This window comes from Petaurus breviceps, unplaced genomic scaffold (genome assembly GCF_028583685.1).
Source record: "Petaurus breviceps papuanus isolate PSGF00001 unplaced genomic scaffold, PetGlider_PUasm1.0 38, whole genome shotgun sequence".
Classification (NCBI taxonomy): domain Eukaryota; kingdom Metazoa; phylum Chordata; class Mammalia; order Diprotodontia; family Petauridae; genus Petaurus; species Petaurus breviceps.
In genome coordinates, this window is record NW_027186304.1 from 12,999,095 (window position 1) to 13,010,438 (window position 11,344).

An 11,344-nucleotide genomic window follows, 5' to 3' on the forward strand; every position below is an offset into this window, starting at 1 on the left:
ACATATTCTCTTCAGCTTTCAAAGGAGAGAATGCAGGGGGAGATTCTAAAAATGTGATAACTTCTGACCTCATTATCCTCGCCCCTTTCGGTCCCCAATTTAAGCCCTGCTTAATTATGTAATACTGTTATGGTCCTGAGGAAATATTTTATATGATATAGATATTACACAGCCAAAGAGTGAATATCCCTATATCTGTTCCTTCCCATGTCCCTTTCTCTTCCTCTCTCCCACAACACAACCAAAGAATATTGTTTCAGTTACATTCTTTTCAGGGATAATTGTACATTCCAACATTGAAAATATTAAAACTTTATTTTTTAAAAAAGTATCTATTATGTCTTAAGGGACTGTTAGCACTATTCTTTGTTACTTATGTCTGATTAGGTAAAGGAGGATGGGGAGCCAGGAGTAGCATTTAATCATCTTGGCTAAAAATAACTTTTATGAGCAATACTAGAGATAAAAAGATTTGTTTACTAAAACCACTGTGAAGCAGAAGATGTTGTAAATTATAATTTTGCCATTGCCTTCTCACAGTGTACTTTGCCTGATTTCTGAACAGAAATGATTTAGTAAAGAAACTGCCAGAAGGCATAAATAGACTGTAGGAAGCCTTCTCTTTTAAGCAACTTTTGTGACTGCTCTAAATTGATCATTTGTTTCACTGGCTAATCTCTAAACAAGAGGGCATGTCCTTTTCACTTACAAAATTCTCTCCCACAAGATGAATTACCTCCTCATCACCTCACTTACTGGCCAATAAGTACTTTATTCCCTAGTGGGGATGTTTTGTGAAGAAAAGAGAAAATCAGTTTGTGCTTTGCTTGCTGGAGCTGTCTGCATCTTAATTCCAGGCTCTGAATGAACATCAGAGGCCCTTATGATATTTTACACAAAAGTCCCAGTGTTCATAGTTTTACTCAGGGCACCCAAAATAGCACTCAGAAAGCAGTGACATACTGTCAGGATCGGGAACTAAAAGCACAAGTGTATGTAACTAGAAGGAAGCTGTAACATCTGAAGCTTGCTGTGAAGTCAAAAAGAACTCTTTCCCTCACTCCATCAAATGTTTAATCAGACTTTTATACTTCCCATCTCTGCAAGCCTCCCAGGGCCTAGAAGCCATACAGGTAAGATCTTAATAACTTGGCATATTCTGTATTATCTGAAATTCTTCTGTTGGAAAACTTATCAAAAACTATTTAAAGGGATGTTTAGAGGTTATACTTTCAAAACACCATAAAGAAAAAAAATGCATAAAACCTCAAAGTGATTCCAAATATATTGAGCAAAAGTGTCTCAAGCAAAAAGGTTATCTTGACTTTTTCTAACTACTTTTTCAGAGGATTATGGGAAATTATATTTAAATAGACATAAAAATTAAATTTGCTTAAATTTCTCCATTTTCCTCCCTTACCTCTCAAGATTCTTCATCGTAGAATACATATGCTTCTTTATTATAAGATGCAGCAAATTATGACAGGTTTCACATTAGGATTAAAAAGGACACTTTATGCATGTGTTAAATTCTTTTTAAAAATATGCTTCTGCTCACTGAAGTATTCTCCAACATTTTGGTTAATATATCATATACTTAAATACAATTAGGTGGTTAGTTTGCATAGGATAAAATATAATTCATCCAGTATCCTACATGTTTATATAAAGACACAGGACACAAAATATTAGTTAAATTATTATCATAATTAATATGCTTGTTTCTTTTAACATTCTCACTTGCTGTCAAGGTTTTTAATTGTAAATTTTTATTTAACAATGCTTAATTCTCAAGTGTGGATATATAACTCACAAGTACTGTTATGGAGCATCGGTAATCCAGATGGTCTCTCCAACATTACTTTAAACTTTTGGAGTATAAATGTCCTGGAAACAATGGAAATGAAGGAAATTCTCTGAAGAGCACAAATTGTATAGTGCTTTTAACATTGTATTATTTTCAGACTAGCATATGTAGTGTGAATTAATTTTAATCTCATTAAAATTCCTTAAGTTAGGAAACTTCAAGATGATTTCATAAAATAAATACAATCCAATAATTGACAGTAACAGAGAAAGAGAGATCCTATTCATAAAAATAATAGTATGCTCTTTGGCAATATGTTACAAGTGTAAATGAATCCTGTGCATAAATGTGCTTCTCTGGATTAAAATATGTGTAGGGGGAAAAACAAAATATTCAGTGAAATTTTACAAACATCTGTGAAGCAACTGCTGTGTATGATACATTGTTCTACACACACAGATAATATTTTGAAGAATACATTTTTTATTAATTTATTGGAAAATGAAATAATGTCATAGTAATATGAAGTTATGAACATCTATTTTTGTTAGAACCTCCAAAAATGCTTTTAGCTTCAATGTTTTTGATAAAGTGGAATCACTGGATTTGGAGTAGAAGATGTGCTCTACTACTTATTAGTTGTGTGACTTTGAGGAAGTCATTGAAAATCTTCCTACCTTAGGTTCATATTTGTAAAAGGAACCTCAGAGCCTAGTCAGTTCAAACCTCATTCTAAGACCAAATGAGATGATATATGGACAAGTTTTTGTAAGCCAATAGGACTATGTACACATTGATAATTTTAACAATATTTTAATTTCTTTTCTCCATAACATAATATCCCATGGTCAAAATGACATTAAAATTCTGTTTTTATCAAATTACATATAAATTATTAAATTAGTTTAAAGAATAATAGGATAATAAATTCAGAGCTAGAAAGATCTTGAAAGTCCTTTTTTGTAACTGATGAGAAAACTGAGGCCATTCATTGAACAAAATTTCAATTTACCATCTTCTTTTTGTGATTTGACACTGAAAATAAAATTTAAAAGTAATTATTATCATATCTTATTTTGAATAGCAAAATAGTGTAGATAGCTGATTACAGATCCAAGAAGCCTTGAAATTCAAGTTTCGTATTCCCTGTGTAATCTTAGGTAGGTCACAATTTCTCAGTTTTCTAGATGTCTCTCTAGAACTATAAAATGCAGAAAGAAGTTGACCTTCCTTGGTAGAGTTAATTTCCTCACCCAAGAGTTCCTTATATCAATGGAATCCTAAGTCTATTATTTTCCCCATATATTGAGTAAATGCTTACAAACTTCTGACATTATGAAAAGACTTGTATTTTTATTTGTGGAGTTTATTTTCATTGCATGCTCTATATGCATGCAGCACAGGACATTGCATATTTCCATATTTGTATCCATTTTCCTCTTATTCCATTTCTTTCCAATGTAATCTCCCTTGAAAATACTTTTCCTCTTTTATAACTAACATATCAGCAAATGAATATCCTTTGGATTTACATACATGAATTATTTCCAAGAATTTGTAGAACTGTAGAACCACCTATAAAGAATTAATTAAACTGACAAATTCATGACTGAATTAACAGAAAGCTAAAGGTGATTCTAGTTTCAGACTTCCTTATGGTTCTTTCCAAGTGCTCTTTGAAGGCAAACATTGTGCCTAGGCATACAGAGAAAAAGAAGAAAAAAATGGACAGTGTATTAAAAAACCTTACATTCTAATGAGAGAGACCATATAAACATAAATGGGTACATATATGATAAAAAAATAGAAAAGATGGATGATAGTTTTAGAAAGAAAGTAATGCAAATATTTTTATTTTAAATGTTTTCACTTTTCAAATGTACTAAACAGCATTCACTTTTGAAGTTATTTTCTGTACTTTCATTTATCACATTTTGAATTAGACTCATACTCAGACTGATAAGAAATGAATTTTTTTTTTATTTTAGGCAACTAGGTGGAACAGTGCATGAGAATGTTAGACCTGAGTCAGGAAGCTCTGAGTTCAAATTAGCTGTGTGAACGTGGGCAAAGTCACTTCACTTCTCTTTGTAAAATGCAGATAATAATAGCATTTACATCACAGGATTTTTTTTTTAGGACTACTGACAAAATATTGCATTCTTCTAACAAAGAACTTAGAGGCTGACTCCTGGGGAAGTTGTGGAAGGAAGCACATGATAAAATGATGAGAGTGGAGGCAGGAGCAGCCTTCCACTTGCAGAGTGGTTTGATTGCCTTGCTTATAGGATTCCCTGAACAGAGACCGATCAGGATTAGTGCTAAGGGGCAGCCTCAGGGCCAGCTATGGCCTGGTAATGGATAATCATCCCTGACTACCATTGCAGTTGGGAGAAACCTTCTGTGGTATCCTGGGGCAGGGAAACAGGGAAAAGAAGACCATGTCTTTGCTACTACCTAAGAGTAGTGCCTCTAGGTGTTGCAGTGGATAGAGTGTGAGGCCTGAAATTAGAAAGACTCATCTTTCTGAGTTCAAATCTTGCTTTAGATACTCGCTAACTGTGTTTCCCAGGGCAAGTCACTTAAACGTATTTCCCTCAGTTTCTTCATTTCTAAAATGAACTGGAGAAAGAAATGGCAAATCACTGTAATATCTTTGCCATCAAAACCCCAAATGATTTGGACATGACTCAAAAAAGACTGAACTGAAGAGAGCAATGCTTTCTTGGATAGGCCTGTGTGGTACCCAAGGACTTGTGCTTACTCTGAAGTTTTGCCCTCCTTTGTTTGTTATTCTTTCATGGTTAGAAATTTGAATTCAAGTGTTAGGAAGGAGGGCAAATTGAAAATGTGGTGGATCCTTTATGATTTGAGAGGAAAGACTTCAGGGATATTCACCTTCTGAGGTGCTGGGCTTCCCCTAGAAGGCTGATGTTCTAGCCCCTGGAAATTCCCTACAACTTTTTGGCATTCATTCATTCATTCATTCATTCATTCATTCATTCATTCATTCATCCATCCATTCATTCATCCATTCATTTATTTATTTTAAGCAATTGGGATTAAGTAACTTGCTCAAGGTTACATGGCCAGGTGTTTCTGGGTGGGTGCTAAGTGTCTGAGCTCGATTCAATCCCCAGGTCATCCCGGCACTGGGGCTGGTGCTCCTACTCACTGTGCTACCTGGCCACCCCTCAGTATTTATTTTTAGGACAGAAGAAATAATAGCAAGCAGGACTTCTTCAGATAAAGCAATGTAACAGAAAGATCCATTCAGAATGTTACTGATGAAAGGCCATACTTCCTAAGAATGTCTTGGCCTCCTGCATGCTAGGATTCTTCCTTTACTTGCAAGCTAAAACCTCTCCAAGAAGAAGTAGAGGAATGAGAGTTTGGGATCAAGGTTACCCAGAAGGAACAAAGGACCCTACTTATTTTTAACAGTTCATAAGGTATGAGACTAGATATTTCTGATCTAAACTGACTGATCTCTGTTTCTAGGAGTTGCTGATTTTAAATGATCTCTCTGAAAGAACTCCAGATTAGAAAACAGAAGAAATAGGTTGTAGTTGCAAATTTTGCATTAATTGTCTCTGTTTCCTCCTCTTTAATGTAAGTGGGTTAGATTACTCAATTAACCAATCAACAAACGTTACTTAATTACTTCATATATTCCAGGCACTGTGCTAGGGATACAAAATTAAAAAAAAAAAAAAAGAAAAAAGTTTGTCTTCAGGGAGGTTACATTCTAGTGGGGGAAACAACCTGAAAATGAAAAAAAACAATGAGATATTCAAATTACCTTTCATCTTATCAATTTAAATATTTCCTCCAAAATTCAGATTTTAAATATTTCATACCTGCCCTCTGTTGTCCTCAAGGAAGTTCACTGCAGGATATGTACTCAGTGAGCGAGAGGCCTTCCTCACTTTCTCCTAATATTGTGAGGGTACCTAAACTATCTCACCTTTGCTGTTTTTATTTTGACTGTTTACTCTCTGACTTTGCCCTTCCTATATGTTCTCATCTTTTCTTCCCTTCTCCCTATCCTTTTTTCTTGTGGGTAGTAATATATTTTGACACTATACTCTGTGAGTGTGTGGTTGTGCTCAACCTACTTTTCCTGGTTAGATGTGAGTGAGGTTCATGAAATGCTTACTCCCATTTACCTCTCTTTTGTGCTCATATACTCTTCTGGAATATACAATTTATGAAAAATACTTGTTCTTTGCTCTTCTTTTTCTTTTTTTTTTAAAAGCAATTGGGGTTAAGTAACTCAAGGTTACACGGCCAGTTATTTCTGGGTGTGGTGCTAAGTATCTGAGCCTGGATTCAATCCCCAGGTCATCCCGACACTGGGGCCGGTGCTCTTACTTGCTGAGCCACTGGCCGCCCATTTTCCTTTCTTTTCTAATGTGTTCCTTTTGCTTTCTTCTCTTAGAACTATCATAATAGAATAAAATCACCAAGGACCTTTATTTTATTTAAATTCGTTTTTGAACTTTGAATATATTTGTGTTAAAAAAAGGCACCCTTCTCTTCTGTCCACTCCCTTCAAATTTAACCATTTCATCATTATTCAGTTTCTTCCAAAATACACAAATGTATTTATCTTTCTAAATTTCCCTTGACATATATTTACACTTAAAAGTTTCTACTAAATTCAATTTTTTTCCATACTTGAAATGCTTAAAAGTATTCTATTATATTTAAGGTCCATTTCTCATTAATTCCCACACCCCAGGAATAGACCTAATTTTGTTAGATAAAACATTATTAGTTATACAACCTTAGCTTTTGAATTTTGGAATTTGCAGCCCAAGATTTTCTTTCCTACCCCTATCAGAGTTGTAACATAGTCTTCTGTGAACCTATGGTTCCTTGGTCTTTGAACTATGTTCTCATTGATTCTTGTAGTATTTTTCTTTGACCAGTTAGATTTGCATTTTAAATATGACATTTCTGGAAATGTGAATTTTGGAGCTTTTATTAAGAGGTGGCAGGTGTATTTTTTTCTGTTTTCCCTTGACCCTATGTTCTGTTACATCTGAGTTGCTTACTTTTTTATTCCTAGGGTTTTGGATTGTTTATGGTTTACAGAGAGTTTGATACATTTTAATCTTTCCTTCTTTTTTCAGGGTCAGTTTTATTTCATTTAAAGTAGTAATACCTAAAATGACTTTCATTTTTTTATATATTTTCTTTTATATGTCTTATTTTCTTATTGTCATTGAATTCTATTCTCTCCATTCAAATTTTCAATGTCTACTATTGTTCTAAACTCTTAATTTTCCATCCATTATTTTTTTTTTCTTTCAGAACTCGAATTTATTTTAAACAATGTCTCACTCCATTTCTTCCAAGTACTCTTGTTGTCAAGCAATTTCTTCCCTCCCTCCCCCTGATTGTAATCATGGAGTTATTTTTTTTTTCTACATTTATCCCTTGGTTTGGGTCCTGTTAACCTCTAATATTTCTTAACTGCGCTTGATGATTTCCTGTGTTTATTCACATTTCCATCCTCAGTTTTTACATTAGGACTTTGCGCTTAGGCCAGTCCTTCTGGGAGTTATTCGCTAGACAGCCTAAGTTGGGTCCTATCACCTCTTTAGAATGAAAACCACTGTCATTGGCATTCTGCATTAGGTGGCTGGTACTAGGCTTCAAACCTTTTCTTAATTCCTGGTTGCTCTCTCAATCTTTCAATAATTTTTACAAATTCCAGTTTTAGCTGTTTTTTGTCTTTTTTTGTCTTTGTCTCTTTGTACATCTCCTAAAGAGAAAATGGCATCATCCTCTACAGTTATCCTGAGTGGCCCAAGTCAGATACAGATCACATTTGTCTAAGGCCTGTTGCAATGACTCTGTGTATGACCCTATCCTTGTGAATGTTCCTTGTATCTTGTTTCAACTTGTAATGTTCAGAGTTCATTACTGGGACCTGTCAATCTCTGCAGTGACCCCAGGGGCTGATTCTGTCCCTTACTTCTGATAAGACCAGGTCAGAATTTAATTTTAGACAACCATTTTGAAGAATTTGTGATAGTTTGCAGCATTCCCTTCAAAGCTTCAACTGATTTTAAGATTAGTTACTAGAACTGATTTGCTCCTGAGAGTAGATCCTTTCTCAGCCTATGCCAACTAGAAAAGTATTTGATTTTTTCCCTAATATAACAAGAGTAGAAGGTAACTAGTACATAAGTAACCTTCTCTTTTGTAAGTTTCCTGGGAAGATATATACTTTGTATATGGTAGCCTGGTTTACATTGTTTCTAAATGTTTAACTGCTTAAGAATGAGACATTTTAATTAAGCATAGTGATGTACCTGTAATCTCTGCTTTTGAAACAGTTAAGGCCAGTGTCTCTCTTGAGTTCCTAAGAAAGAACTTGGAAATGAGGCAAGAAAAGCACTAAAACCTATTACTAGGGCGATAGAGTAACCTCCTCATTTCCAAACTAAGAGAGACTCAGGCACTAAATAAACAAACAAATAAAAAAGAGACATTTGGATATGGCCAAAGTGGGATTTTTTTCTCATTTGTTATGCATATTTATCACAAGGATTTTTTTTCCCTTTTCCTCCTCTCCTTTTCCCCTTAAAGAGGAGTGTGGGGGAGAAAGAAAATAAATGCTTAATCAGGGAAAATAAATTAAAAAGAGAGCTGTTTAAGACTATGTTTAATAAACATGCAGTTAAAAATTTTGTTATGACCTCAAAATGTACTTTTAAATTTATTTCTTAGTGTTGTTCATTTGGATAAAACTTTAGCTTGTTAATTCTGCTTTTAAATAATACAGTTTTCCTCTGTAGGCTGCCCTTCTTGGAAACTGCTCATGTAAACTCATTCAAAGAGTACATAAATCATGGGAATGGAAGGTACCAATATTTCTCTTCTTTGAGGGAGGATTACATCTAAATTATCCTTGATTGTCCACTGTCTTTGCTTCCTTTAAAATCTCTCGGGGGGTACCAACAGAGCCTCTTTGATATAGGAATAATGCTTTGAAAATTCAAAGGCCAACATAACACTGAGGTAGAAAGTCTAAAATGGTTAACCAGAAAGGTGCAGCAAGCAAGGCCCTGTCTGAATTCTGAACAGACAAGGGTGTTGTTTGTCACTAAACAAATACTCCTTGACAGAGCTTGAGATTGTTTCTGAACTGGTAAAGCAAAATATAACCCTTTTCCCTCAGTGTTTGATGAAAAATAAATGGTTTCCAACATCACTTTTCAGTTGGATATCAATCCTCTCCTTCAAAATAAGACTTTTGTCTTTGGGGAGGTAAAAGCTGTTGATTTCTCTTTCTTTTATTTATTGTGTATGTCTCATTCAGTGCCTACAAAATATGACAGCAACAAAGGAAAAAAAATTGACATCTATTCCCCAAACTAAGAGGTTAATGATAAGAATGGTTTATATAAACTATTGTAAATTTACCTGTGTTCTCCTTTAACAGCTTTAAGACCAACTAATTTATTTGTTAAATAAATATACTATTAAGCAGGATAAAAGGATTCTCATAAAGAAACTGAGCTATGAAATATAAATATATATGTATTTGGAAGGGCATCTAAGGTAAACTAGCTGCTATTTTTATTCATATAAACTTGTTAAGATTTTAAGTTGTGTCTCTTGACCCTGAAATAGTATGCCTTGCTAGATCATAGTCTTCTACTTTGCTCACACACACACACACACACACACACACCACACACATACACACACACACACTTTGGATTATCTTCTTGCAAAACATTTTCCTATTATTAAAGAGGAAGAAAAAGATGTATACTTTTACAAGTGTATTTAGAGCCAAATATTTGTTTTTAATCATACTCTATTATTTTCTGTCCCAGAGAATACAACAAAAACTTATTAAGGAGAAGGCAGATTTTGAATACATGAGGTATGTTGTTACCTTGAGCACATGTAGGATAATGGCACTAATTTATATACCACCATTTCATGTCATGTAAATAACTTCTCTTGGGTCAGATACATAATTTTCTATTCTAGACTAATATTATATCTGACAGTAGCACTTAGGGATTTCTTAACATGCATATCAAATACCAGGGTGTCATAGGAATTCTTCATAATCCATTTTGAAACACAAATAAGCAACCATTGAAACCCTTTATGAACCTGTTTTAAATTGATACTACCCCTTCTAGCTTATAGATTATATGAATTTGCTCTCCTTTGCTTAAGCTAATAATCTCTCCCTTTCCTCCTTCATTGTTTTTTTTTTTTTGGAGGGCAATTGGGTTTAAGTAACTTGCCCAAGGCCACACGGCTAAGTTTTTTGTTTGGGTGTGTTAAGTGTTTGAGGCCGGATCCAAACTCAGGGCCTCCTGACTCCAGGACTAGCACTCTACTCACTGCACCACCTAGCCGCCCCCTCCTCCTTCATTTTTAAGCTAGAAGTTGTCAATCTTTCTCTGTGTGTCATAGATAGATCCCTTTTTGGCACCCTGGTGAAGCTATATTGCCCCTTCTCAGAATAATGTTTTAAATGAATACAATAACATACATAGGATTATGTAGAAAATCAAATGTATTGTAATAGTTATCAAACATACACACATTCCCCAATCTTCTCTAAATTAAATTCTTTTGGAATTTAAGATATGTCAACTAGTTCTAATATTTCAAGGTTTACTAGCAAGGTTTTATTTGACCAAACTACATACATATGTTTTAGCCTTCAGTAATGAGTTAATGGGGGTTTTCTAATGGATTTGACCATATCTTATAAATTACTTACTTATGAGGTGGCTAGGTGGCACAGTGAATAGAGCACTGTCCCTGGAGTCAGGAGGACCTGAGTTCAAATCCATCCTCAGACATTTAACACAAAAATACTAGCCATGTGACCTTAAACAAATCACTTAACCCCAGTAGGCCACCAAAAAGCAAAAAGTAAAAAAATACTTACTTCTGCATAGCAATTTTAGCCAGTCACTAGACTTTGATCAGAGACAATTCCCACTAACTCAAAAATGAAAAAGAACAATATTGTGAATTTTTATATAAATAATTATAAAAGATATATTTAATGTAAGTTATACTGGGTTTCTCATAGTATAAAGGATTAAGAAAATATATTATTAAATTTGGGTATTTTTCACATTCAAGAAAGAATATTTGAAAGTAACAACTTTCCTTTTGTAAATTGTTTTTATCTAATGTCTCAAAATTTGACCTCTAAAATATATAAAAGACTACTCGTTAGTTTCTATTTCAGCTTCTTCCACACATCTTTTGTGAACAATTTCCCAAGAAATAGAAGCGTATTTTTAGTGTCTTGATTTCTTAGCTAGCCAATCCCTTCTGACCTTTGTGGGATTACTTTACTTATTGTAGAATGGAGTGCCATGATCTTACTGAGCTGAAGGCTAATTTGGAAAACCTTTTGATCAATCACCATATACTTATGAAGAACTACAGTGTGTTCAGCACTGTCTAGTACTATCAGGGTTGAATGAGAAAAAAAAAACAACTCTTTAAGAGTTTATAAAATCGGGGTGGCTA

The 11,344-nt window shown here is 34.2% G+C and overlaps 1 protein-coding gene across 3 annotated transcripts in view; it reads left to right on the forward strand.

Moving 5' to 3' along the window:
* The first annotated feature begins 438 nt into the window (after positions 1 to 438).
* CDH19 (cadherin 19) overlaps positions 439 to 11,344 on the forward strand; it is a 156,437-nt gene continuing 145,531 nt past the window's right edge. The window contains exon 1 of one of the 3 annotated variants that reach the window (XM_069099583.1): positions 439 to 1,133. The gene's annotated coding sequence lies outside the window, so the exon portion shown is untranslated. The remainder of the gene's footprint in view (positions 1,134 to 11,344) is intronic. The other 2 variants (XM_069099582.1, XM_069099584.1) reach the window with 2 other exon arrangements.